The sequence below is a fragment of the Equus przewalskii genome, chromosome 20 (assembly GCF_037783145.1).
Source record: "Equus przewalskii isolate Varuska chromosome 20, EquPr2, whole genome shotgun sequence".
NCBI classification, from domain to species: domain Eukaryota; kingdom Metazoa; phylum Chordata; class Mammalia; order Perissodactyla; family Equidae; genus Equus; species Equus przewalskii.
The window spans coordinates 43,269,663-43,296,660 of NC_091850.1; the positions used below are offsets into that span (position 1 = coordinate 43,269,663).

General features: G+C 39.4%; 1 protein-coding gene across 2 annotated transcripts in view; it reads right to left on the reverse strand.

The window, feature by feature from the left end:
• The window catches only part of BASP1 (brain abundant membrane attached signal protein 1), a 55,216-nt gene that overhangs the window by 22,348 nt on the left and 5,870 nt on the right, over window positions 1-26,998 (reverse strand). The window contains exon 1 of one of the 2 annotated variants that reach the window (XM_070587672.1): window positions 21,612-21,822. The exons of the other annotated variant lie outside the window; for it this stretch is intronic. The gene's annotated coding sequence lies outside the window, so the exon portion shown is untranslated. Of the gene's footprint in view, window positions 1-21,611; window positions 21,823-26,998 lie in introns of those variants that run through there. 2 annotated transcript variants of the gene reach the window in all.

Consider the following 26,998-nt stretch of genomic DNA (forward strand, 5'->3'; position numbering starts at 1 on the left):
GTCAACTCACCTCACTTGACTTAGTCACACAGATTTATTCTGTTTATAACCTAGCTTTGAAAGTAAGCAATGCTAAAATCCAAAGTCCTGTAAGTTATGCAAAACTCTTTTTCCTTGGAATTACTGAAACTTGACTGTCATTGGTGATTATAATAGATTCATAGGATTCCCCAAACCCAGTCAAGTCTCCTCAGCTTTCCCAGTCACTCTAACTTGAAAAGACCTTTTGTACGAGGAGAAATGTTGTATTTCCTGTAAGTCATGAAGAGAGCCATAAGTCAAACAGATAAAACAATCCTCAACAGCAGGGAGAGGGGACATTTGCTAAAGGCGCGTCCCGTGTTACTGCAATGCATGCAGCCTGCCTGGGAGGGAAAAGGCACTTTTAAAGGAACACAAAGGACGAATTACAATTATTTTAGCAAAAATTTACTTTTTCAACTATAAATAAAAGAAAAATAACTGCTAAAAAGAATGGAGAACCTGCTTATGATTCTTTTACAAATTAATTATGCTCATTTGTCATAATTAGCACTTATTTGCATATATGATCCTAAAGTCTTCCTAGTTTGTTCTTTGATAAGAAAAAGGTATTTCCCTTAAAAATCCAGCGTAGTTCAACAACTCTCAAACAGTACAAATGTGGACTTGCAATGTGAGCACATGGGAAAACTAGCAGTGTGCAAATTCTGCTTATAATGTTCTTCTAAGATAGCTATATACATCTGCATAATACACATTAGAAAACACCAGATAAAGGAACTAATATTGAAAAAAATTTTTGTTCCAAAAGCATCTTAAATGTGCTAGTGGTCTTATCATTGGTGAGTAAAATGCATGAAACTTTGCTAATGATGCAAAAGAATCCAGGCTTTCTCTCATCCACAGATTCCAGTCTGTAACCCCACAGATGTCAGGGCACACGTATATGTAATCAGAGCAACTCAACGTCTCAGTTTGGCAATCAAGGCTCTCCATGATTTAGGGGTCGACTTGAAAGTACGGATTATTTTGAGAGATTTAGAAGGACCTTGATAACTCACAACTTCATCAAGACTACACAGAAGAAAATAAAATAGAGAAACAAAATGGGGACTCTAATTTCATACTTTGCATCTGTTCTCCCAAAACTGTCATTACACTTATAAAATATCATTATAGAGATAAGTCAATTAAAAAAAATTTAACTAAATATTTGAGTTCCAGAAATGAAAAAGAACAATTGACTATTTTCACAATTTTGTCAAATGATTTTACTTGCAGGATTAAAAGCAGAAATTCTAGAATTTAGCTTTCTTCTAGAGCAGGGGTCGGCAAACAGGGCCACCTGCTTGTTTTTGAAAATAAAGTTTAATTGGAACACAGCCATGCCCATTTATTTACATCGTGCAGCTGCTTTCATGCTGCAATAGCAGAGTTGAGTAGTTGTGACAGAAATTGTATGGCAGGCAGAGCCTAAAATATTTACTGTCTGGTCCTTTAAAAAAAAAGTTTCTTGGGGCCTGCCCAGTGGCATAGTGGTTAAGTTCGTGTGCCCCACCTCAGCAGCCAGGGGTTCATGGGTTTGGGTGCAACCTATCACTGCTCATCAAGCCATGCTGTGCAGGGGTCCCACATACAAAATAGAAGAAGATTGGAACAGATGTTAGCTTAGCAACAATCTTCCTCAAACAAAAAGAGGAAGATTGGCAACAGATGTTAGCTCAGGGCCAATCTTCCTCACAAAAGAAAAACAAAAAAAGGAAAAAGTTTCCTGACCCCTGTCTAGAGTCTTAGACGGACATAGTTAACCAGTGACTCAGTTCCTACTATCAGATGAGAGTGTGAGTCAAGCCTAAAAGATGCTACAAAGATTAATCAGGCTCTTCTGGGTTTGCAATAATATTATCAGTAAAGAGGAATGTCACATGGGAATGTTTTAAGATTGAGAAACAAAATAGTCTTTTCTTTTCTTTAACTCTCATCACACAATATTCTGTGTATTCTGACTTCCTGAGAGCAAAGAGACTTAGGTTATAGTGTCAACACAGGACTCATCAGGTCAAAAACTCTGGCCAAGTCACTGAACCTCTCAGGAGGCATGCTGCTACAGCACAAGATCCAGACCAGAACTGAGAAACTTGCTTGGGAACCAAGCCAGGGTTCCATCCCTTTCTGCTGCACGGCATGGAGTTGCCTAACCTCTGTGAGTCTGTTTTCTCATAAGCATAAAATGGGGATAATCATACCTTTACGTGAGAAAGGATTTATGATAATTAAATAAGACAATACAGACTTCAATGCTTCTCCTGAGCAGACGGCATGGTCTTGTGGGGCCCTGCAGATTATATCACGCCTGGCCTTCTCTGAAGTCAAAATGCTCAACTTGGTAATGCTTCCACAATAGAAAACAACAGTCCAATGGTGGAAGTGAAGCTAAAGAAAGCACGGCTGTTGCCTCCCTTTAATTTTCCCTGGACCCATCTTTCTCATCTTCAAGCCCCTCTTCTGCCCATGACTTTCTTCAAAGGTTCATGGGAACATCACGCTTGGTCTTCATCAATTCAGTTGTCTTGCTTTTCCTTTGGGAGATCTACCTACTTGCACAGTTTCAGGAGTCTTCTGGGATGCTGAGGATTCCTTTGTCAGTGTCTTCAGCTTAGTGACTGTTATTTCCTGAGCTTCAGTGTCAGGCACACAGTGGTATACCACTGACCCAATGTGGACATCCTTTGGGTACCCCAAACTCAAGATTTCCCCAAGTGAGCTCACTGCTATCTTTCCCACCTAACTGAACCTAATCTTTTTCCTATGTACTCATCCAAGAGACCAGAACCACCATCTACTCCATTGCCTAGGCAGAAGTGTGTGTAGGGGGGCGTCTTTCTGGATCAGACTGTACCACCACTACCATCACTCTCACATCCAATTGCTTATGTCCTTCTTCCACTTAAAATCTGCTCATAACTCCACTGCTAAGTGCTAGCAAACAAAATATCATCTAAAGTGTTGTATGTACTTCTCAAGAAAGATAGCTTGGAGTTCCAGCTGCCATTATAAACCATGAGGACGGAAATCAACATGAGAATGGAAGAGCTGAAAGAGGGGCCTGGTATCTTGATAACACCAATGAACTGCCACATTAGCCCTGGAGCCCACCTCTGAAATTTTACCTAAGAGACAATTCAACTTCCCTCTCAGGTAAGCCATTACAATTTTGGATTTTCTGTTCTGTCTATGAAGCAAAATCTAATTCTAACAGAGAGTAGGTTTCTCAAAACCACTCCTCAAACACCAAAAATTTAGGTTCAAATATCTCAACACATTTGGCAATAAATCATGTGCATGACTGCCCCTCTGCCCACGAGCATCTCTCAAACACACACATTTCTCAGTTATCAGTGATCAGAGCACGGTATCACTTGAAAATACTAGGCCTGCTCAGTGAATTGTCCACATAAAATATTAAAGATGCTATAAAAAATAAATAGTAACAAAAAATTAAGTTGATTTTTAATACTATAAAGTCAATGCAGATAATGTCACAAAAGAATAGACATTAAAGTACACAATTTGTACAAGGAGCAAAGTTTTTATAAAGAATAAAGTGACTTTGTATAGTGAAGTGGCACATACATCAAATTAAAATAGAAGGCATATCTTAGGATAGGTGGACAAAACAGCCCTAGCAAGAGTGAGTCTTGGCAATTAAAAGCAAAAGGGAACCCTAAAATACTTGTGAATGAGAGGACTTAGGGGTGGTCAAGAAAAGAGACTTCAATCAAGTTGTGGGTGGAAAAAAAATTAATGAAGTAGGAAGGTGCAAAGCCAGCAAAGATAGAGAAATTTTACTATACAGAAAAAAAGCCACTTACAGAGAATATGATAGAGTCTAAATGGAAGTTTAAAAGAGGTAAAGAGGCTGTGTGTAGCAAGTGATTTTAAGTAGGGTTAAAAATATGATGGGAAACTGCCTTAGCATCAATTGAATAGGACTGAAAAGGTCTCATGGCAATTGTAACTAAATAAATTTGGCTTTTCAAATTCCTTCTCAGTTAATCACACCCATCTAGACTTTTGCTAGCCCCACAGCCCGGGAGGGAACTAGCATGCGGAAGGCTCTGAACATTGCAATTCAAGGCAATAAAAACTTTGACTTACTGCTACACGTATGCACAAGAGAGGAGCAGATGACTTCCCACCTTTGACCAAATTTTCTTCTGGGTAAAAAACAAGGCTTCAGGAAGATTGACACTCACTACACACCACATAGGTCAGACCCATCCACCAAGAGGTGAAGCAATGCAAGGTGAGAAACAGAGATGATTCCTGCACCAGATCCTGCAGGCATGGGGCAAGGGTGTCTGAGCTCACAAGGGCCCTGCAAGGTCTAAAAGTTTGAGATCTCAAAGAAATGAAATAGGGCTTCCAAAATACAAAAGGGAGACCTCCAGATTTTAATTAATAAGTGTTCAAGTGTTGCTATAGACTGAATGTGTGTGCCCCCACCTAACCCCCCGCCAAAATTTATATGTTGAAACCTAATCCCCAATGTGATGGCATTTGGAGGAAGAGCCTTCTTCGAGGTGTTACGTCGAAGCCCCGATGAATGAAATCAGTGCCCTCAAAAATTACCATACGTTGTTTAAGTCACTACTCTCTGGTAATTTGTTAGAGCAGTCCAAATGAACTGAGACAAATGTTTACAGTAATAGCTACACCAGCGAGCTTCTACAAGTCAACACATAGAGATTTATAGTTACGCAAATTATATTTAATTTGGGATGCAAGTGTGTTAACGTTTAATATGATGTGGAGTAAGCCCGCCATAATGAAGAGATGCTAGAACCCATGGAACAGTGGTGTGTGAATAGAAAACGGTAATCAAGAAGCCCTAAAATAAGTGCAACAGTAAGTAAAAGTGCTTTAAAAGCCATGACAAAGTATAACCAAAACGTGGCACATATTTTGGGGGTAAGAGTCATGCAGCGCCTTCATGTGTAACGGGGGCACCCATTAACATGCTCGTTTTAGGACTCTGTTGTACTACGGGCTGGAAGCTACTCCCACCCTCCAGTGGAACACTCCTCCTTCCTTCTGAGTTTGAAAGAACACTGCAGTGACTGAACTTGATTTGATTAATCCTCAAGTTTGTGCAATGAGAATGTTCAGTCATAGAATAAACATCAAGCCGTCCTTATGGCAATGATTACCAAACACCACCATCCCCCAGAGGAATGCCTAACTCAAGCTGTAGCAGATATTTTTTTAATGGTTCTGCTGAAGTGACCTCCCGTTTAAATTCTCCAGCACAGTCACCTATAGAATTCATGCTACATATGCACCAACACTCAGAAATAAATTTTAGTTACAAAATCCATGGCAACAGCATATGATGAAAAAATAACCTTTTATTTTAAAGGATGGCATAATTGTTTTTGCATCATATCAGCAGATTAAGGTCACAATCTGATAAGCACACTGATTGGCCACTTTCTCCAGGTAGTAGACATTGGATGTGAACTTGGTCCTTTCATCCCAACGGTTTACAAACAGTGGCTAAATTTAAGTGTGTGCCAGAAAGATTGTTGCATTTATAGCTGAAGTGAGAATTCCGACAATATGACTACAGGCAACCATCTGAAATATATTTACTAGAATATTGACTAGCATGAAACCATATGTTCACGATCCCAGATCTGGAATATTTAAGTGTTTGAACAGAAATAATCATGAACAACTGAGAACAAGACAGAGAAAGCCTCAAGACCCTGAAGCCATTGGCCAGTCCATGCCCAAGACAGCTTTATGGTCTTGGGGCAGATGCAAAGAGATGCCCAATTTCTCTGAACATTAATGCCCTTTTTCCTGGAAACAGTAGGACACTGCTACTGAGACCACAAAAATGCTATTTTCCAAATCCTCTGCAATACATTTATCCTCTGATTCTCATAACACGAAGTCTATCAATTCTTTTAAGTTAAATCTAGGTCACATGAACTGTCAGAGGATTTACACAGCCATACTCATGTACTCCGTTCCTGCCACTGTCTTATACTGAAAGAGATACACTTTCTTGAATTTGACTGAGGGGTTATTCCATCAAACGCAGGCTTAAGTGCTAGCCCAGGAACTGTATAAACCACATCAAAGCTGATTCCCAACCACTGGTACCTTTTGAAGAAGCAGCATTCTTGACAAGAATTACAGCTTCAGATCAGTCTCAAAAGCCTGAAAGCATATGCAACACACATCCATTGGGCTGCCTCGTATTCAACTGATTTCTCCTATAGTTGAATGAAGATGTAACATTTATGTTTTTCAATCCTCTAAACCAAATGAAAACATCGCTGTTGGTTGTATATGTGAAGTCAGGATCCAGATCCTTTAGAGAGCCTGTGCATCCCTTTCTCAGAGTGTGAGCACCTGGACCAAAGGCCTCTCAGATCCAGAGGACAGTATGTTGAAGGTCAGAACTTTAATCCAAGTAAGAACCCAATATTCAGAAATCCAAATGATATTTAAAAGATGACCCTCACTTTCAGAAATCTAAATGACTTTTATAAGGTGATACAAGAAAGCAGACAGAACATTGGGTGATTCTCCTCAAGGGTCACAGCCAGAGTTCAGATCCCCAGAGGCAGAGAGGGGCCAAAATGCAAGTTTGAAAAAGGTCTTTTACAGAGAGGTTTGTAAAACGAATTGGGACAATGGGCAGTTAGGGAATAAGGCCCCTCCTTGAGATTTCTCCAAGTTACAAATATCCTTATAAGCTTGTATCTACTTACAGAAACATGAGTTGACGTGAAGCATAGCATCATTTCTCTAATAATGAGTTGCATTTAACAAAGTTCAACTTAAATAGCAATAATTGAAATAACAGCCAGGACCTGACTCTAAATCTAAAAATCCCTTCTCACGTTTACTAGCTTGCATGTAGTTTAGCTCCTGGCACGTGAGTTTCTTTCTCCCCCTTCCACCTAACACCAGCGTGCACTGGAGAGCTGTAGATCTGGGAAGCACAGCGCTGCTCAGTATAAGTATTTGTGCTCAGAGGAAATACCAGTCCCCCTGGCTCCTCAGTGACATCATGCAGGCTCAGTTTTCAACCTAGTTTTCAGGGGTGTCTGGACCCTTGTGATCTGGAATCTCTACCTCGCCAAAGGACTTCTACAGGGGGAGTTCTGCTCTTATCAAGACGGTCAAGACCGTCCTCTGAAGAGCCTAAGCCCATCCTCAAAGCTGGGACAAGTTGCGGCTATTACTTCTGGCTGAAAGACCTCCTCCAAATGGCTTTGAGTATGATGAGGCTCCACCATGAAGACTTCTTCAATAATTCTAGACAATTCCTGCCACATTCTAGAAAATCTCTCTCTCTTTCCTTTTCTAGAGTCCTCTTGACATTTTTTCCTCTATCCATACATTTCATTGATATTATTCAACTAATCGGTAATTCACTACTGTCCCCCAGTTTTAAGTTTTTGCCTCCAGGAAAGCGAACACACAAGCGCAAGCATCACACCAAGTTCTGAATCCTGGTGCTTCCATTTAATACCTGAGTTATCCTGAGCCTCTCTCCTTTTGCTTCTTGTCTCCTTCATTCCTTTCTCTATTTTTGTCTTCTCCCACCCTGGCAAGTTTTCTCTTTGTCTTTTTTTTTTTTTTACAGTGAGACAAATGGTAAAGACGAAGGAGATTCTCTGCCTAGAGGGGGGAAAAAATTACGTAACTTTCTATGCAGAGCCTAGTAATTTTTAAAGGCCTATAAAACTACAAACTGTATTTATCATTCCTCTCAGAATCTCATATATTAAATTGCAGAGGTGAGAATATTGATAAAAGAAATGGAATTAATAATGGAGGCAAAGTCCTATTCACAGATTTGTATAGCTTTCTGTTTAAACACACCATCCGTTCAGCATTCAGATTCAGCATTTACAAAATGTTTGTTGGCAATTAGAATTTAATAGTGAAAGCAAATAGTGTTAACAGAATAGCTCCACTGAGACAAAATAGTATCAATAATGATAAAATAAATTCCATCTTCAAAACGAAGGAGCAAAAAATAATTTAAATTTTTTTTAATTTTAAAACAATTTTAATATTATTTTTAAATAGTCAATTTTAAAAACTAAAAATTTAAATATTAAAATTTAATATTAAATATTAAATTTAAAATAATTTATTTGATAACCACAACAGGGAAAAACGTCTTATTTCAACATTACCATTTAACTATCTTTTTAAAAACCATAATTATAGTATCTTCAATGCACATAAACAACATATATATTCGATGTCTATACTTCTATCAAGTCCCATTTAGGATAAAACATAACTTTAGGATCTGAATCTGACAGTGTACACAGTAGCAGTGTACTGAATGGTAACTCATGGTCCCTCTGTCGTGCGTTCCCTCATTCCTAAAATGGGGAGTTGGAAGAGATGACTCTTGGGATTCAATGTCAGACCCTAACTCGGCAGGAATTACAAACTAAAACACAGGTCCCCAGATATTCACTGATAACATACTCCTAGGCCAGAATGTGTTTTCCTAAAGACTACAGTCTTATGTTATATTCATGTTTGAGGTTCCACACAGTTTTCACCTGTACACACAAAGCAAATCAAATAAAAGCTGATGCTATACAAAACCCAATCTGAAGTTAAAGCAGATCACTCATAAGCATAAATCCAATTATACTGTCACAAATTCAATTGCTTGTTTGGGAAAAAAATGCACCTGACGTTGGACCAATATTTCACCTAATTACTCTGTCCTTCAAACCTTGGGAATGTATAATGTATATATCCTTATCAAGAAAGTAAATACTGGAAGTACTTAATATATAGATTTCCACCAAAAAGAAAGTTATCTTCTAGTATTTGAGAACCTACAGTATCAAGTAGAAATCTTTGATCCTGTTTTACAGTTTACAGTGTAAGGATATATTTGCAAACAATAACTTTATCTGATTTCACGTAGTACACATAGTACACAGTGCACGTATAGCACTGAAGAAAGCATACCTAATGACCACTCTGGCAAGAGCTCCAGTGCATTGTTTTCTGCTGGCAGAGGATAAATATTCATTGAGGATGTACAAGGTGCAGGGAGCTGGAAATCCAGCCATGCATGAGACAGACCAGGGGCTGGTAGCATAGAGCTTACATTATAGGCTAACAAGGGAGATAGATTCACACACAAATAAGACAAGTTCACCAATAATAAGATCACAGGATAAGACATAGTCCATGAACAGAGACAGACTCACAAACAAAATAATTACAATTTGTCATAAATGTTTAGAAGAAAACAAGGATCTAGATTAGAGCAGGGAAGGGAGTGACAATAAGTACCACCCCTCCTTGAGGGCTCACTGTGCCTGGAGAATCCTTACAAACACAGCGCAGTTCATTCATGTCCAATCAGACACAGAAGTAACTGAAGCTAAGAAGGTTGGAAGAACTGACCCAAGTCAACAGAGATATAAATATGGCACGGAACAAGGATTTAAGTCCAGATGGATCCATCATGACGCCCTTTCATCACCTATCATGAGGGGCTGGTGGAGACGTTATGCTACAAGTGTTCCAGAATGTTCTCTTGACCTTTACACACATGATCTGCTCTCATACTCAGATTTTAAGAAAGGTGCAAACTTCTGGGGATGGGAAGGCTTATGAAAATGTCATTTTATAAGCATGTGTTCACTTATTTAAAGATATGCCCTCCTCCCCCAAAACATACTTTTTAGAAGGGAAAAGATGCTTACCTTTTTTTTTGACTGAGTTGATTTTTGTTTCTAAACTTCCACTTCATAGGAATACGAACAAGTTGAACAAATATGTACTATTACAAGCAATGTTAATCATTTTTTGTTATTAAAGATTTTAAAACATGTTAATAGTCATAGTGACATAGCAAATGAATTTACAATCACTTAATCTCCTTTAAATTAAATGAGAAGTCTTGACTTGAGCATTTACTAAAAGAGAAAGTTATGACACTATAATGGTGGATATATGTCATTATAAATTGGTCCAAACCCAGAGAATGTACAATACCAAGAGTGAATCTCAACGCGAACTATGGACTTTGGGTGATTACGATGGTCAATGTAGGTTCATGGATTCCAACAAATGTACCACTTTGGTAATGTTGGTGATGGGGGAGGCAATGCATATGTAGAGACGGGGGTATATGGGAAATCTCTGTACCTTGTGCTCAGTTTTGCTACGCATCTAAAAAGCTGCTCTAAAAAGTCTATTAAAAAAGAGAAAGACAAATCCACAGGATCATTCTTACACCCATTCATTGCACATATGAATGTATACTAAAATTTCTCCCTCTCCTTGTTTATTAACTGAGTCATCAATAAAATTTAAATCAAAAAAGGATCTACACATTCGCTATAGTTGATAGCAACTACTAAGACTATTAATGGCGCATCAAAAATGCCTTCTTACTCCAGGGAGCTCCATAATAGGACAGCACCTTTCTCAGATTTTTCTCCTTTCTCTGCCACTCAAGAGAGCATACAGAATGTGAGTGAATAAGAGAGACAAAGTTTTCTTTGAGATAATCACTTACCCTTAAAATGCAGCACACCTCAGATTTTGTGGGGAGACCACAGTATGGTTCACTATCTCCATTAAGAGTTCTTTTATTTGATTTTTTTTAAAAACCTAAGTCTGAGTCTCAGAAAACCCCAAGTTTGCGTGCTGGCGCCATGTACCAGTTTTGCAACCAGCTCCTGGTTGGTCAATGGGTCTGGAGCCTCTGTTTTGTTTTAGTGAATTGTCCCTCAGGCCCGACTCCCACCCAGTGCAGTCAAAGGGCCTGGAGGGGGCGTCTGGGACACTGGCAGCCCTCGGGGCTCACAGGCACAGTGACCGCTGTGCATGCTGGCTCTGCTCCAGTTCCGGAACAGATCAATGAAAGCTTCAGAATCTCGCTCATTTCCAACAAACACAGCCAATGTGCAGCACTTGTTGAAAGAAGTTAAAGAAAAGTTACCCAAATTGAAGGCAACAAATTCCGATTTTTTTCTTGACTGGGAAACACTTCCGGCAAGTCAAGAGCTTGGAATGTAGACCGAGAAGGGCTGAGGCACACTAGTTACGTGACTTGCTCCTTATTTCTCTATGCCTAACTTTCCTCATTTGCACAATGGGACAACAACAGTATCTACCCTCATCAGGTTGCTGTATCTTAAAATGTCAATCTTTGTAAAGCTTGGAACATTGTCTGCTTGACACATGGTAAGCCTGTGTTCAGTAGTCTGAAAGGTTTTATTCTGCAATATTATAATTAAAAGATTACGAAATGTTGTGAAATGCCATTTAAAAAATAAATCTTTGCATAGTTTCGCCTTCCCTGTAATGATGGTTTTATGTTATCAACTTAGAATCAAAATCACAACAATCCAGGCTTTTTATTTCGTAGAGTCTTTGAAATTACATACCTATTTACAGTTCCAACTACAGGACTACAGATTGAGAAAGTGAAAGTAAACACCACCAGGCTGCTGGGGTGACATTTCCGACGACTCCACTGGTACCACGGTGGTTACGAGTAAAGTGGATTTTGAATAAGTACAAATTCACAGATTTGGAGGGAATCCAGGCTAGATGATTTTTGGTTCACCAATAGACACTTGTGTTTTCAAACATAAAAGGACATTATCAGATGCAAATACCCCACACATCTCTGAATCCCTAACTGGGTCCTAACAAGGATCAGCCTTACTTTCCACGGCCCTGGAAGGAAGATAAAGGAAGCTGTAATTAATCAAGGGCCTGGGCTAGCTAAATTCATCCTTCAGGGCACTGAGGCCTAGATTCCAGGGTGAGTGTGGGGTCATTGGTTATCACCAATATGTGGCTTTCTGTTACATGTACTAACGTTGGCCTATTTTATTTGGACCCTGAGTTTAGTGACTTCAAAAATGGTTTTCCAAGAAAAAACAAAGTCAACAAGGGGACTTTTCACATGTGCGGTACCTTCTTTCAGACAGAGCTAAAGGCAGTGTGTAATATTTAGTGAAGTGTTGACTGATTATTCAGGTAAGGATAAGGAGTTGTGTGGCTTTATTCCTCAACCTATTTATACATTTTATTGGATGAAGCCAGCTAAATTGGCTTCTTATGCAGCTAAAAGGAACAAGCACTAAACCAATCCTCTTTTTCTAGGTGTTTATCAGAGAGCTGGGCAGTCCTCATTTGAGCAGAAAGATACCTAAAAGTTCACCAAAGATAACAAAAGTTGAATAGCGAGCAAGTGATTAATAGTTTACACTCAAAAAGAAATTTCCATATATTCTTTGAAAAGTCACTGTCATATCAATAGTTACAAACAATTGATAATGAGTCATGTTTAAATAGTTTTATCATTTATGCCACACTTCAGATACTTATCAGTAATTATGAACAGTTCATGGTGCTGGAAAATAGGGTGACAAACTGGAGATGGCTTGAGGCAGGAAGAAGAGACGTCAGGAGATGAAGAAGAAACAGTGGGTCAAGTTCAGATACGAAATGGCTCTGGGACCCTTCAGTACATTCAGTTGCGACTACTTAGGGGCCACGTGAATATTTTTACTCCTAGCTTTCATGGATATCACAGAAACCCATGACCATGAAGTATCAAATGTTCAATATACAATATTAATGGTTTCTACACACTGTTCTGAAGCTTGACATTAGTCTCCATTAACACTTAACTACCTGCTTCATCAAATAAACATCAAATTATCTCCAAGATAAACATCGGTGGGTGTTAGTTGAAAGAGAGACAAGGAAGGCTCAAGCTTCTCCGGTTCCTTTGAAGTTTTATTTTGATTTCAATAAAAATTCAGATAGGCGGCTATGTAAACTGAGTTGGTTGAAAATAGTGACCACTTTTCCTGTAGAAGAAGGGCTGAGGCAATGAGAAGAATCAAACGAAATCTGGGAAGATTTTAAGGAGAAGGACAGTCCAGTGCTGTTCTGAAAAAGGAGACAATTGAAATAGAGACCAAACAGAAAGGCACCTAGACAATCGAATGGGTATAATTCACAAAAATATTTCAAGTCACAAACCAAATAAAGTGTCAGTAGAAGTGCCAAACTACTTAGATCCACCCAAAAGAGAAAGTGACTGAGAACTGGGAAAGACAATCATCCCCAGATAAGCATTTATATAATTAAACAGCCTCTTCACACACACGGTACATTTCGTACTGGTTTGGTGACACTACAGGGACTGACTTTAGAAAGCAACATCAGGGAACAACTAGCAAGAGCTAGGTTATAGAACCCTCATTTAAAAACACCGCATTTCCAGGGCCAGCCCAGTGGCACAGCAGTTAAGTTCGCACGTTCCGCTTCTCGGCAGCCCAGGGTTCGCCAGTTCAGATCCCTGGTGCGGACATGGCACTCCTTGGTAAAAGCCATGCTGTGGTAGGCATCCCATGTATAAAAAGTGGAGGAGATGGGCATGGATGTTAGCTCAGAGCCAGTCTTCCTCAGCAAAAAGAGGAGGATTGGCAGTAGTTAGCTCAGGGCTAATCTTCCTCAAAAAAAGAAAAGAAAAAACGCATTTCCAGAGTCTACACCTGTGCGCCTGCAAGTTCAACCACAGACTTAGGCACTTTTCCTTCTTTGAAATGAAAACTAGGCAAGTCACTACCGTTAAACACGGACCTTCAGTCTATGTTTTAATTCAGAAAAGCATTCCAGAGAGCTCAAGGATGATTCTTCCTGTCCCTAATCAGACAGCTTTATCGGTCTTCCTTACACACCTCCACGGTTGTTTACTGCAGCTGTGAGCTGGAAGATTCCATTAACAAGCTTTCAAAGGCATACAGAAAAATTCCAGCTCTTAAGAATTTTAGGGAAATTACACAGTAGCACAAGCAGCTTTTTTGATAAGGAGAACTGTGATTTATTTACATCAAGACTGCTTATTACGAATTTTTTCTTAAGATAAGGATCTAATTAAAAATATGCATTACTCACCACATTTGAACTACTCAACTCTTAGATATCAGGTCTAAGAGGACTTGATATAAATCTTTAATTCCTATCATTAAAATATTTCTTTTTAAAAAACAACAATGGCATGAAAACTAAACTGTTAGGACATACTCTCAGGATATACTCAATAGCCATTTAATTATTTAAGAGAGAACATTAACAAAGAGTGAAGATTTTAATTTTTATTTATCAACCAGGAAACTAACTCTCTAAATGATATGCCCAAGACCCCCACAAATGTATACACTGGTTTAAAGACTTGTTTTTTTTCCTTTTTCTCCCAAAGCCCCCCGGTACATAGTTGTGTATTTTTTTAGTTGTGGGTCCTTCTAGTTGTGGCATGTGGGACTCCACCTCAGCATGGCTTGATGAGTGGCGCCACGTCTGTGCCCAGGATCTGAACCGGTGAAACCCTGGGCCGCCAAAGCAGAGCGCACAAACTCAACCACTCGGCCATAGGGCCGGCTCTGCACACTGGTTTGAATACATCTAATAATAAATCATTTTTGCATTTCTCCCCCAAGATAGAATAATCTCCAAGGTGAATACATTGCTTCATATTGAGCAACTACTCTGGGCCGACTGCCTGAAGTTCTGGGAAAACAACAGTCAAGCAGACAGGGCTCCCGTGTCCAATGCGTTCCCCTGTGGGGTGGAGACGTAATTATTTGTCAATCAGCCATTACAGATGACAGGCAATACATATCAGCCTTGGGGTGAAGGCTAGAGGAAAGATAAGAAATTCATTACCACTCTTGCGCTAAATTTGATGAGAGATTTAATAAAAATTTTTTTAAAAATCATGTTCAAGAGTCCCAGCTACCCCTGCAAGCTGTTTGTAATTCAGGAGTCAAGAGAAACTAGCAATTTAGGGCAAAAAGGACTAGATATGTAGGGAAATATAATTCCTATGACAAAACATTACTGGAAAAATCATCTGTTATCAACTTAACACCACAAACTTACCCGATTCAGGAAGAAACTCTGGAATTAATACTTTCCAAAGCAGGTTTTATCCAAATAAAATGTTTTCTTTGTATGGAGACAATTTCAGAGTCATTTCCATGCATCCTCACCTCATGTTCCTAGGGATGACATCTCTCTCTGGAACGAAGGACAAAGACCCTTCATTCCTTGGATGCAAGGAGTAACTTCCCTAGAATAAAGATCGGAAGGATCCTGCAAACCATGTGTGCTTTTCTCAGAATCTTGAAGACAAGAGCAACAGCAATTCTTCCCTCTGTTTCTCAAGCTAAGTAGCCGACCTCATACAGTTAGGCTGGCAGGAGGGACGTTCCCCCAAGAAGTCCTTTAGTTATTGTAAGGATGCTGCCCAAGATCTAAAGCGTATTCTTACTATGTTTCCAGAACTAACTTTTTTTTTTAATATTTTTTTTCTTGCTGAGGAAGATTTGCCCTGAGCTAACATTTGTAGCCAATCTTCCTCTTTTTGTATGTGAGCTGCCGGGACAACATGGCCACTGACAGATGAGCGATGTAGGTCCGTGCCTAGGAACCGAACCCAGGCTGCCACAGAGGAGGGCACTGAATTTAACCGTTAGGCCACCAGGGCTGGCCCAAGAACTAACTCTTCTTAGAAGGCTTTTCCTTCCCTTTATAATCCAAAAGCTCTGTGTTTAGATGGAAATTTCAGACATGTAAATGTCTTTTCTATCGAGTGATTAAGACCTTTGAACTAAATGAAATCAATCCTGAATTCCATATGCTCAAAAGTGATATTTACATAAAACTCCTTAAATAATCGCCGATTGAACTTGGACTATCTGACATGGCTTAAAGTCAAGTGAAAAAGGTGGATCTCCTGACAGACAGCAGAACAGAGAAAGGACACAGGTGATACTGATCCAAGTAGTTAATGGAAGAACTATCTGCTGGCTAATATGTCTATCCCATGGATGTACAGACAAACATGCGTCTCTCTGTAATTACTGGGCACTGTACTTGTTTGTCTTCACTGACTGTAAGCTCCTTAAAAGGAAGGAGACAGGTCTTTGCATCCCTCAGCTCATTCAATAAAGAAACATTAATTCTGCAATATTTTAATGTGGTTTGTATTTTCCCACATTGCATTTAATAGAATAGAAAACTCATCAGTTGCTCATTTGAATAGCTTTTAAAAAGCTTAATCTTAGAAAGATGCTTACAAATGCCACTGAGCTTTAAATAAAGAACGAATTTACCACAAAAGCAAAACTTGTACCTTTTAGTCACATAAAATAAATTCTTTTTTTACTTATGACTTTAAATGTGTAAGGGTTGGACATCATGTGCGTCCAACTCAATTAAGTATTTATAGAGCAGAAATAGAATCATCTTCACACAATTGAAGGGAGGTGAAGTACGCACGCACAACGGTAGACAACTGAGCCCTTGTGGAATGTTCCCTGGAGTTCAGAGATGGCAGAACCTAAACATCTACACCAGTCATGCCTTGGACTTCCTTATTGCAGCCACAGCAACTTTTCTGTTTATATTTCCCAATTTCAAAACCAAAATGACACCTTCATCCCTTCAGCCAAGTCACATCAGAGAGTTTAAATAAAATAAAGGAAAGAAAATATCATGTAGTCAACTGCCTGGAAATACACATCACAAGGTGTATCAGTCATCCAGTTACTCATTTGTGTCATAAATTGCTGCTCAACCATCGATACCGTGTCATTCCAACTAATTACATATTCCAAGTACGTAATCTACAACCTGGGCCAAGGCTTCAGAACAGAACATGAAGTTTGGTATGCAAGAAATCAGCAGTTAGCATGGTGAGTTAGGGATGCTAAATAGTGCATAGGATAAAAACTTAACTGCAAAGAACTGTCACTGCCCTTTCTTTTTCTTTTAAAGATTGGCACCTGAGCTAACAACTGTTGCCAATCTTCTTTTTTTCTTCTTCTTCCCAAAGCCCCCGAGTACATAGTTGTATATGGTAGTTGTAGGTCCTTCTTGTTGTGCTATGTGGGAGCATGGCCTCAGCATGGCCTGTTGAGTGGTACCATGTCCGCACCCAAGACCCGAACCGACGAAACCCCAGGCTGCCGAAGCAGAGCGCGTGAACGTAACCACTCGGTCACGGGGCCGGCCCCACACTGCCCTTTCTACTCTATCACTCAATTTAAATCACACTGACTTGACTCTACGGATTAGATGATAGCTAGCTGATGGCTAGCTCCTTTAGATGACATGTAAATGCCATCCTGTTTGTTGGAGGGGAGCTAAAGGAGTCAGAAGAGCTGCAGAGAATGCCTCTGGCTAATTCATAATTTGAATTCATTTAAAATGAGACCATTTTAAGACAGTATTGATTGAATAGTAAAAGTAGCAAGAGTTGATGGTATAAATCATGTAGATGGTATAAGAACGTCTTACAGCCCAACTCAACTCACAGACGTAGACTATTAACAAAGACCCCGCCCTCTCCTCAACTATGACTACACTTTGACTATGTAAAAAAGAAATCTTTTAAAACAAAAGTTTTGCAAATAAAACATCAATATCTACAAATGTTTCAGAATAAATAAATTGTATCACCAGATTAGACTTGTTTACTGGAACCCTGCATTATTATTTCATAACTACAGGTTACTTTAGAAATCAATTTCATATCATTGTAAAAAATTACAAACATTTTTTTATTTAATAAGCATTCCATTGATAAGAATCAACTTTAGAAAACTAGACAATGACCTGTGAGAGATCTCAGGGTTGACACGAGAATGTTTATCTCTAATAATCTTAGTTCAAACTAAGGCCAATGATACTCTGGGACAAGACAATGATAGTTGAATGCTGACCAAGAAGCAGTGCGTGAAAATGAGGGATGGGGGAGTAAATCACAAATGTTGTCTTAATTGTGTTCATCTGCCTCAAAGAAAACACTGTGATGTTTGCTAAAGGTTCATCGTGAGCTGATTCCTGGATGTGAAAGTAAGGCAGGGGACAGCATTCTGAAATATGCCTTCTTTGTATAGCATGACGTCAAACGGCCATGAAACATGCCCTTCCGTGCATTCAGCCATTTGCGGGACCACAGGTTCTGTGCTAGAAACTGAGATCTGAAGAACAAAGCAAGATCCGGACCTGGAGGAACTCACAATTTAGAGTTAGTGGTCACGGCTCAGAACCAGGACTAGATTCACATTTACTTCGTTAGGTTTATAATCCGCTAATGTGTAAAGATTTAGAACCACATGCACATCAGGGGGCACTTCACAAAGGCTGTTACAAAAATGCGTTGGTTAAGTTGCTCAATATGATTGATTTGGCTGGACCCATGATATTCAGTTACTTGGAAGAAGGATGAGGACCGTAACTACAATCAGCCCCAGCTGTCACTCATTGTGCTTTATTTCTAAAAAGATCTCACAGTGTAATACTACTCGTTTCCCAAAAATAATATACGATTTCATTCTTCCTTGGAGAATGCACCTTGGGAGGAAGTTTAGATGCACGAGCCATTAGTACTAATTACACATAATGTCTCAGGGCTTTAGAACAATTATTACCAAGGTTACTGCCTGGAAACAGAATAATTACACTAATTGGAGTTCATCAGATATTTATCTTCACGGTAAGCACAACTGATGAGGTAAAATTTCGTGCCCATAAATGGAAGTCATCTCAGCCGCCAAAGGTGACTTTCAGAAGACATACGCCCTCCATGAATATAATGTACTGTAGGCAACCTTTGATGGTGAACAAATATGGAGTGCCTGGTAGGTATCAGAAGGTTAAAGAACACTGTTATGGGTCAACAAACGGACACATCCCTGCCTCCTGGGTCTTTTCATCAAGAGGAGTGGAGACATTAAACAATCACATCAGTTGTGATAAATGCAGAGATAAAAATGCCAAGTGCTTTGAAAGGTGTGGGGACAGTCAAGAAAGGGGTCTCTGAGAGAGTGGCATAGAAGCTGAGGAATACTTGAACAGTGAGAAAAAGATTATTCCAGGCAGAAGGAACAGTAGGAAAGAGCTTGGAGCACCGAGAAAACTGAAAGGTGGGCCACGTGGCTGGAGAACAAAGATTGGGTGAGAGAGGGAGAATGAAAGGAAGATGAAGAGGAAAACAGAAGGTGAATGTGCAAGAGCTGGAAGATCAGCAAAGGATTTGGAGACAGTCATATGCTGCATGATGACACTTCGGTCAATGATGGACCGCATATACGACGGTGGGTCCATAAAATTAGGACCATGTAGCCCAGGTATGTAGTAGGCTATACCATCTAGCTGTGTGAAAGTGCACTCTATGAAGTTCGCACAACAAATCACCTAACGATGCATTTCTCAGAATGTATCCCTGTTGTTAAGCGACGCACAACTATATTTTATTTTAAATGTAAGAGGAAGTCATGATACAAAGTCTTAGGCACAGGAATGCCGTGCTTAGATTTAGACAAGCATTAAGGCAGTAATCAAGGAGAGAAAGAAGTTTCACCAGGTTCATCGCTTAGAGTAGAGAGAAATGGACAGATGTGAGCGATAATTACAAGGTAGACTTGATGGAGCTTTGTTACCATGAAGAGCCCAGTTTTCTGGAATGAATGGAAGCAGATGTGATTGACCAAGAAAGTGAGCACGAAAAGAGGACCATGGACATTGGCTTGCAACTAGATGTAACATAAATTAAAGAGTTAAAATAAAAAACTTCTTCAGGAACTCACATCATACGTTTTATGCAGAAAATAATTTACCAGTGAAATTTCTTAGGAAAGATATTAAATAGAACCAACTTTCAATTATTTTAGGGCCAGTGCTTTATCTGATGTACTAAAACTGAATTGTTATATTCAATTAGACTGTGGATTAAGGAGGTAATCTTGTTAGAGACATAGTTAACACAACAGGATGTGGCCTGAAATTTGAAACAGAAAAGTGATGACTGAATCATCTGAGGGGGCGCAAAGGTTGTAAGTTACTTTTTTAAAGAGTCTCTCAAACGTGGTCAGAGTAGACGCAGCCACATCCACATTTGTGAAGAATGCCCCTCAAAGGATCCCTTAAGTATCACTACTTGTTTTATTGCTTGGAAAGGCCCAAAAATTCATTAGCCTTGATTTTTGTAGTCATCAAAGACTTCATGTGATTCCTGACACTACTTACTTCCCACTCCTAAGTGCCTCGCTGTGCAGAAGCCTATTAAAACTCCAACCACTTTTCCCACACCTGCTTTTGTTAAAGCCTCTATCTTCTAACGTCTTCAAGTCTCCATCCAATAAAACTTGCCCCACAGTAAGTTTCTCCATGGTGAATCCCTACCAATAAGCAAAGATGCTAGAACAGGATTTTAAACCGGCCTACACATCTGGTCAACTAGAATTAGAAGGGTTCTTTACCATTGCCACTATTGGTAGGAGATTTTAAAATAGGCATTCCCAGAATAATTCTATTTTAATTTACTCAAGATAGCTAGTTCTTTACACTACACGCACTAAGTAAATCCTCCTCTCTTCCTTTATTCACTCTCTTGTAATATTTGAGTCCATGGATAACCAAATGGCAAAGTCTTCAGACAGAGGGAAAGCATAATAATATAATGCTAGAATGAAAAATAAGTTTCACATGTTAATGCCTATTGATTGCTGGCGACTCCCTAGAACACTGTGTTGGGCAAGATTCTGAAGCCTCTTCCACGTGCCCCTGTCCATCATGAGCACAACAGAAGGAGTGGTACCTGCATACACCATTTGCCATCTACAGGACAATGAAGCCACAGAAATATGACTTTGAATCTCATACCAGGCTCTATCTTTTCTAGCAATGTGAATCTTAGGGAAATCAACTTCTCTGCATCTCATGTGTCAAAAGGGGACACTTATGCTTGCCCCACATGGATTCTTGTGGCTTAAACAAGGGTTTCAAGTGTATTTGATTCTCGTCAGCCACCCCCCACTTCTTAAGGGCAGGGACAAGAGAAGCAGCATTTTGTACAGGAGCTTCAAATGTTCTCCACCACAAACCACTCATCCTAAAATGCAATGTGAATTGTTATGGGCTAAGTTGCGTTCCCCTAATATTTCCGTGTTGAAGCCCTCACCTCCAGGACCTCAAAATGTGACTGTATTTGGAGACAGGGCCTTTAAAGAGGTGATTAAGTTAAAATGAGGCCATTAGGGTGGGCCTTAATCCAATAGGACTGGTGTCCTTATAAAAAAGAGATTAGGATACGCTGGAAGAGACATCAGGGATGCATGAGTGGACACAAGACCCTGTGAGGACGCAGCGAGAAGGTGGATGTCTGCAAGCCAAAGAGAGAGAGATCTCAGAAGGAACTAAACCTGTAACACCTTGATTTTGGAGTTCTAGCCTCAATAACTGTGAGAAAATCGATGTCTGACATTTAAGCCAACCAGTCCGCGGTATTTTGTTATGGCAGCTCCAGCAGGATAATACAGGAACAAGCACTGGTGCCTTCTCCCACTTCTGTTACTGCACATGCATCTCCACCCTCTCCTACCCCTTCGCTTCCTCCTCGCATGCTCTATTCTCCTTTCTTCCCTGCAAACCTACAAGGAGGGGGTGGTGGGGCCGAGAAACAAGAGGTCATTGACTACTGATCTAGAATGCTATAGTTTTGCTTCCTGTATCATACTTACCAGAAATCCTGCCCACGCAAGGGGATTCCAGACACTCCTGGGAACAGAAAGGAACGGGGTTCCCCTCTCTCCCTAAAGAAACATGGCTGCGAATGACCATCTGACACTTCCCTCAAGTGTAGCCATTTCCTCCTTTTCAGAGGGTTTTACAAACCTCATTATAACAAGAAATGTATTGCTCACATATGCCTCTCCCTCTCGAGATTGGACTGTTTAATTAGGTAGGGAGGTAGTTAAATGTGTTATCAGAATCAGATTTAAATAGAAATGTGTGCCCAGCCAATGAAACATCACACTCACCACCGTACGTATTTCTAGCGGTTAGATATTTTCTCTACCAGGTAAACTATGCAAACAATTGCTAACATGTCAGGGCTTGCTGGTTTGCCATGCTGGGTGCTGCTAATACTAACAACTATCCAAATAGCCTAAGGGTTTGTGTTCTGTTTTGTTTTGTTTTTTTAAGATATATCTCCCCCAGTTCACACCCTTTTCCAACAGGAATCACACCCAACTCCAAAGTGACTTGAGTTTTGGTCACTGCCCTTAGAAACAGCAATAGCATTTTTTGCAGTATTATATCATTCTGGACTTCTTGGCCCTTTATCTGAGATTCTTGGCTATCCCACCACAGAAACGACAAAGGATCCTCCTTTGGTAGTATGCTGATCCCATGGGGATCAATTCAGGAATGAGACTCACAAGGAGTGGGGCTCTTGGTGTAAAGAACGCAAGTTAAGTGGGTACCATGAGCACATCTGTCCTAATTTGCCAAACACTTCCTAGAACCACCACTTCTTCTCCCCTTAACATTGTAATATTTGTTGCTGGAAATAAAGATACAGTCAAAGAATGTGTTACTATTGAAAGCATGGAAGTTTTTAAAGTACCACAAAGTGATAATTTTTAAGCAGGAAGGGTTAATTAACATGGTTGGGTGAGGAGCAGAGAAGTGAAGCCTACTGACATTTAAATTTGCTTCTTTGTTAAATTCACTTTTTGCTACATTTTCTTCAATCAGAGTTAGTAGTAAATTCAAAATAATATCTTAGAACCATTAATAGAATTCCTTTCCCATTGAGAGTTTATTCCATTTAAAACTACAACTCTTACCTTCGTTAAACCATGTGTTATAATCCCATTGCGCAGTTACTTCTGTCTGCATCGTGGCCAGTTGAGTTCCCCTGGGATGACCCCCACACCCAACCACCCAGGAGACTTAACACGGATGAAAGCAAAGCCAAGCTCTCCAGATGGTGGAAATAAAGCGAATTAGAATAGAAAGGGTGGAGGTGAATGGAGTAAACTATCGATGTTTTTGTCTCTTCCAGTAGTTAACCACTGGATTGGATGAGGCAGAAGAGTAACATTCAGATGTGAGTTACGTGAAGAAACACATACCTGGGAAACCATCATCAATCTTGTATTAACAACCTTCTGGAGAACATCCAAACATTTGTTACTATTTGTCTGAAAACCAAACACTGAATGTTCTGGAACCAGGTTTCTAAAGACCAGTTGGGTGAGCCCTGGCAATTCAAAGCTTGAGGTCTCAACAAAAGATCACCAGGGCTACCGGTGAAACCCTAGTGCCACAATAAACCTCCTGTGAATAGGGTGGTATTCACCAGGTCTGGGGATCATGAGAAGCCCAGGAGCTACTGCTACCACCAACTGTTAATTTTCCTTAAGAAAATGAGTCACTGAGAGAAGATTTCAGAACACCTTATTTAATTATATCAATGTCTTTGGTAAATATCCAAGTGGCCACATAACCTCACCCCATTTTCTTGATGAATTGCAAGCTAAAGAAGGGGAGAACGTCATCTTGAAACTCTTTCCTGTAAATAACTGATTTCTCTAGGTATTCCTTTTCCACAATCATTTTAAATGTGCCTAAGGTAAATACAGACACTGTTATCCCTTACTGAAACAGCTGAGGACATTTGAAAAGGTCAAAGACAGCAAAATATTCCTATAGCCCCTACAGTTTCCAAGACAAGCTCAGAGAAGCTTAAGACAATACTTTATGAAGACCCAACAATTCCGAGGAGACTTGTCTTCTAAATTTCCTTAAGAAACAGGGATGTTCTCACAGTTACTGGATGGTTGCTATTGTTTTCCCTTTTGATATACTATTTCCCCAATTAGAGCTTGTTAATACTTAACTTGGCTATTTTATTAGTCTACATGGTAATGGTGTTTTGAACAGCTGTCAATGGATAAATGTTGTAGGTCTTTTCAAAATCACTGTGCCAGGCAATCCAGGAGACTCGTAATTTAGAAAGCTCAGCTAGGCAAAGCTGCTCTCTAACATTTATTTCTTCATAAACTTAAAAAAGAGATTTAATTTCGGTTTGCCTTAGGAATATATCCATTTCTGAACCTGCAAAACTGTAATAATTAACAGCATTATAAAAACTGTGAAGTCATTTATTTATTGCAGGTTTCCCTGGAAAAACGTAAATTCATCAAAGCTTATTCTCCACTTTGAAATGTCTAAATAGATCATTTTAAATATGAAATTAAATTTTGTCTCATCTAAAACTAAACTTTTCAGCTTCTCTAAACATAATGCACATAAACAGTTTACACTGCTAAAATCAAACATCCAAATATTAAGCTTTATTAAGTGTTTTCTTAACAACTTAAGTACTTCAAGTTCCCTATTTTGGTGACTACTTCAGAAAGTTACAGCTCTTTTAAACCTCTAAATCAGCCCAAATACTATAAATGATAATTCTAAAGAAAAAAGTTTAAACCTCGTGTTTTATTCAGCTGTCAAACCCGTAAGCCAGATAACACCAGTAATCGGCACAAAAGTTCATGGCCATCCATCACCTCTCCACAACACTGTGCACACTGGATCTTCCAAAAGATTCCCGATCACTTCCAGGGCACGATGCTTGACTGTTCCACTTGCTCTACAGCCCCCAAATTAGTGTGAAACCAACTGGCTGTCTTTGCAAACATGTATGCTCCATCCGCAGCCCCCTAACTCTGCACCACTGTTCATCTTAGGAGGAAAACAAAGATATGACACAAAAACTTAGTTTTATGGGCAAAGTTAGCTTAATGCATGCCATAAATTCTTTGGCATATGGAGGAAATCACATGCTTATTAAAGTAAGAAGCAAAGAGAGATGAGTCAAGGTCGAAAGATGGCTCGTAGTTAAGTAATAGGTAATAACTGGAGATAAGGGACACATGTAGTGGATCAAAAGGCAGAAGACGTGCTCTCTTGCAGGAGAGGGGAGAGGGCAGCAGGGAGAGACACAGGATCAGGACTGGATTCTCAAAAATGACACCAGGGTAAAAGAATGGTAGGAATTTTTTTAAGCTGCAGACAATGAGTAAGAGTTTGACTCAATTAGACAGAAGGGAAGGGCAGTAGGAATGAGGCTTCACTGGGAAATAACCCGGGTTTCCACTCAGCTACTAAACTAGATCCTGGGACCTTGAGTGAGCCACTAACTTTGCTAAGATCCTTTTGAGTTCCAAAATAACTCATGAGTTTTCAAATCTTCTGTCATGTTGACACAGGTATTTACAAAAGACTTAGGTTGTAGTTAGGAGAGTATTTAAAAGCAGCCACCGACGTTCTGTAAATGAATCCAGCATGGAGGCAGAAGGAAAACAGGTTAACCAATTTAGAGCAACTCTAACTACATAGCTGGAAGAGGGTCAAGAAGTATCTCTGATTAGTATCTCAAAAGTAGGCATTTGAGTGACGACTTTCACCCATGAAGTGTAATGAGGACAGTGAAGGGGCCAACCAAGTCCACGTTCCTTTATAGTGCTTATTAAGAGCAGCCACCATCACACCAGAAAAGAAATGACTTAAGAATATTAGCCCATGTGTACTATGACAAGAAGCATTTCTAATCTATAGGTCACAATGTATCTACTGATTAAATACTTATTCTACACTGTATCTCTTCTAGGATAAATAATTTTTCATTGAAGAACTCTGTACAACTCTTTGAATGAAAACTGAAGATGTTAATGTGTTAAAAGGTTATCCATTTTATCCTCAAATGTCCGTATTACATAAGATAAAATGGCCAAGGCTTACAGGAAGTGCAGTGTAGCACTGGCAAGCAGAATAGGGCTAGCAGACATGGATTCAAATTCCATTACTTTCTATTTGCTCCACAATCTTATGTACATTATTTAACCCTCTATTCTTCAATTATTCACAGGTAAAATGCTTCTTACAATTTGTTTGAGGGGTTAAAATTCAATTAGAGCATATGACATACAATAAATAGTCAACAAATGTCAATTTCATCCCTTAACTTCTCCAGATTTAAAAAAACAAAGAACTCTTTGATGGAGGAAGATTTTTAAAAGATGCAACCACCATATCCAAAATGCTTTCCTATAGTGACTGCCTGACAGATAACTAAAATAGAACGTAATTTCCCTCTTGAATCCATGGGATTCAAGACCCGTTTAAAGAAACAATTAAAAAATAATAACCAAAATGAGAATGACTTCACTTTCCTTCAAGAGCAAAATCCAGTGTCCGGAAAGCCAAAAACAAATCATTTGGGCAGATCCCTGAACTAAACACCTAAAAGATTCAAACTGATTTCAGGATCAATCAATCCCCAATATCAAATTCCAGAGAACTTCCTTTTTGTTTTTAAGAGGACATAACGACTAAAATCTCTTGGGGACAATTACTTCCAAAGATTTTTGTCAACAGGTGACATCACATTTACATTCCTTCATAATTCAAGCTTCAGTTTTACTCCTGGGATGGGGGTGGTGGGATGTGGGAAGCTGAAGGGTATACTGTGTCCTTAGAATTTTAAATATCTAAATTGGTTTACATTTATCAATCTTAGTACTTATGAGTAAGACACTCCTTTCAAATGCTAATGAATGCATAGTGATTTAGGACACAACAAAGCCACGTAATTTTAGGAATCGGAATGAATTATGTCTCTACAGTTGAATCCAAGGTCATACAGTTGAGTCTAGATCTTAATATATCAAAACAGGGAACTTTTCTCTGAAGGTCTCTGAAGTTCCAAGAACTTTCACATTTTTTTTTTCATATTATACCAATTCAGTATGGAGGCTGGGGTTGCACCCACTTTGGAATTTAGAAACTAGAACAAGTGGCCTGGCAATATATTCAAGGTATCATAGCTACACACCTGGAGGATGTTTCTAAAACCACAGACTTCTGTGTTCAATCAAGTCCTGTCCAAGGCACTACCAGTGGTCAGTCTGGCAATAATGACCTCTTTGAAACAAGTATATGAATAGTTATAGTCACAGAGAAGGAAGTAAAGACAGCTGGTCCTCTCACCACTTTATGGTGAATGGGCATTCTTAAGGTCACAGAATATGTGTGAGGCATTTAAGTGTTTGCC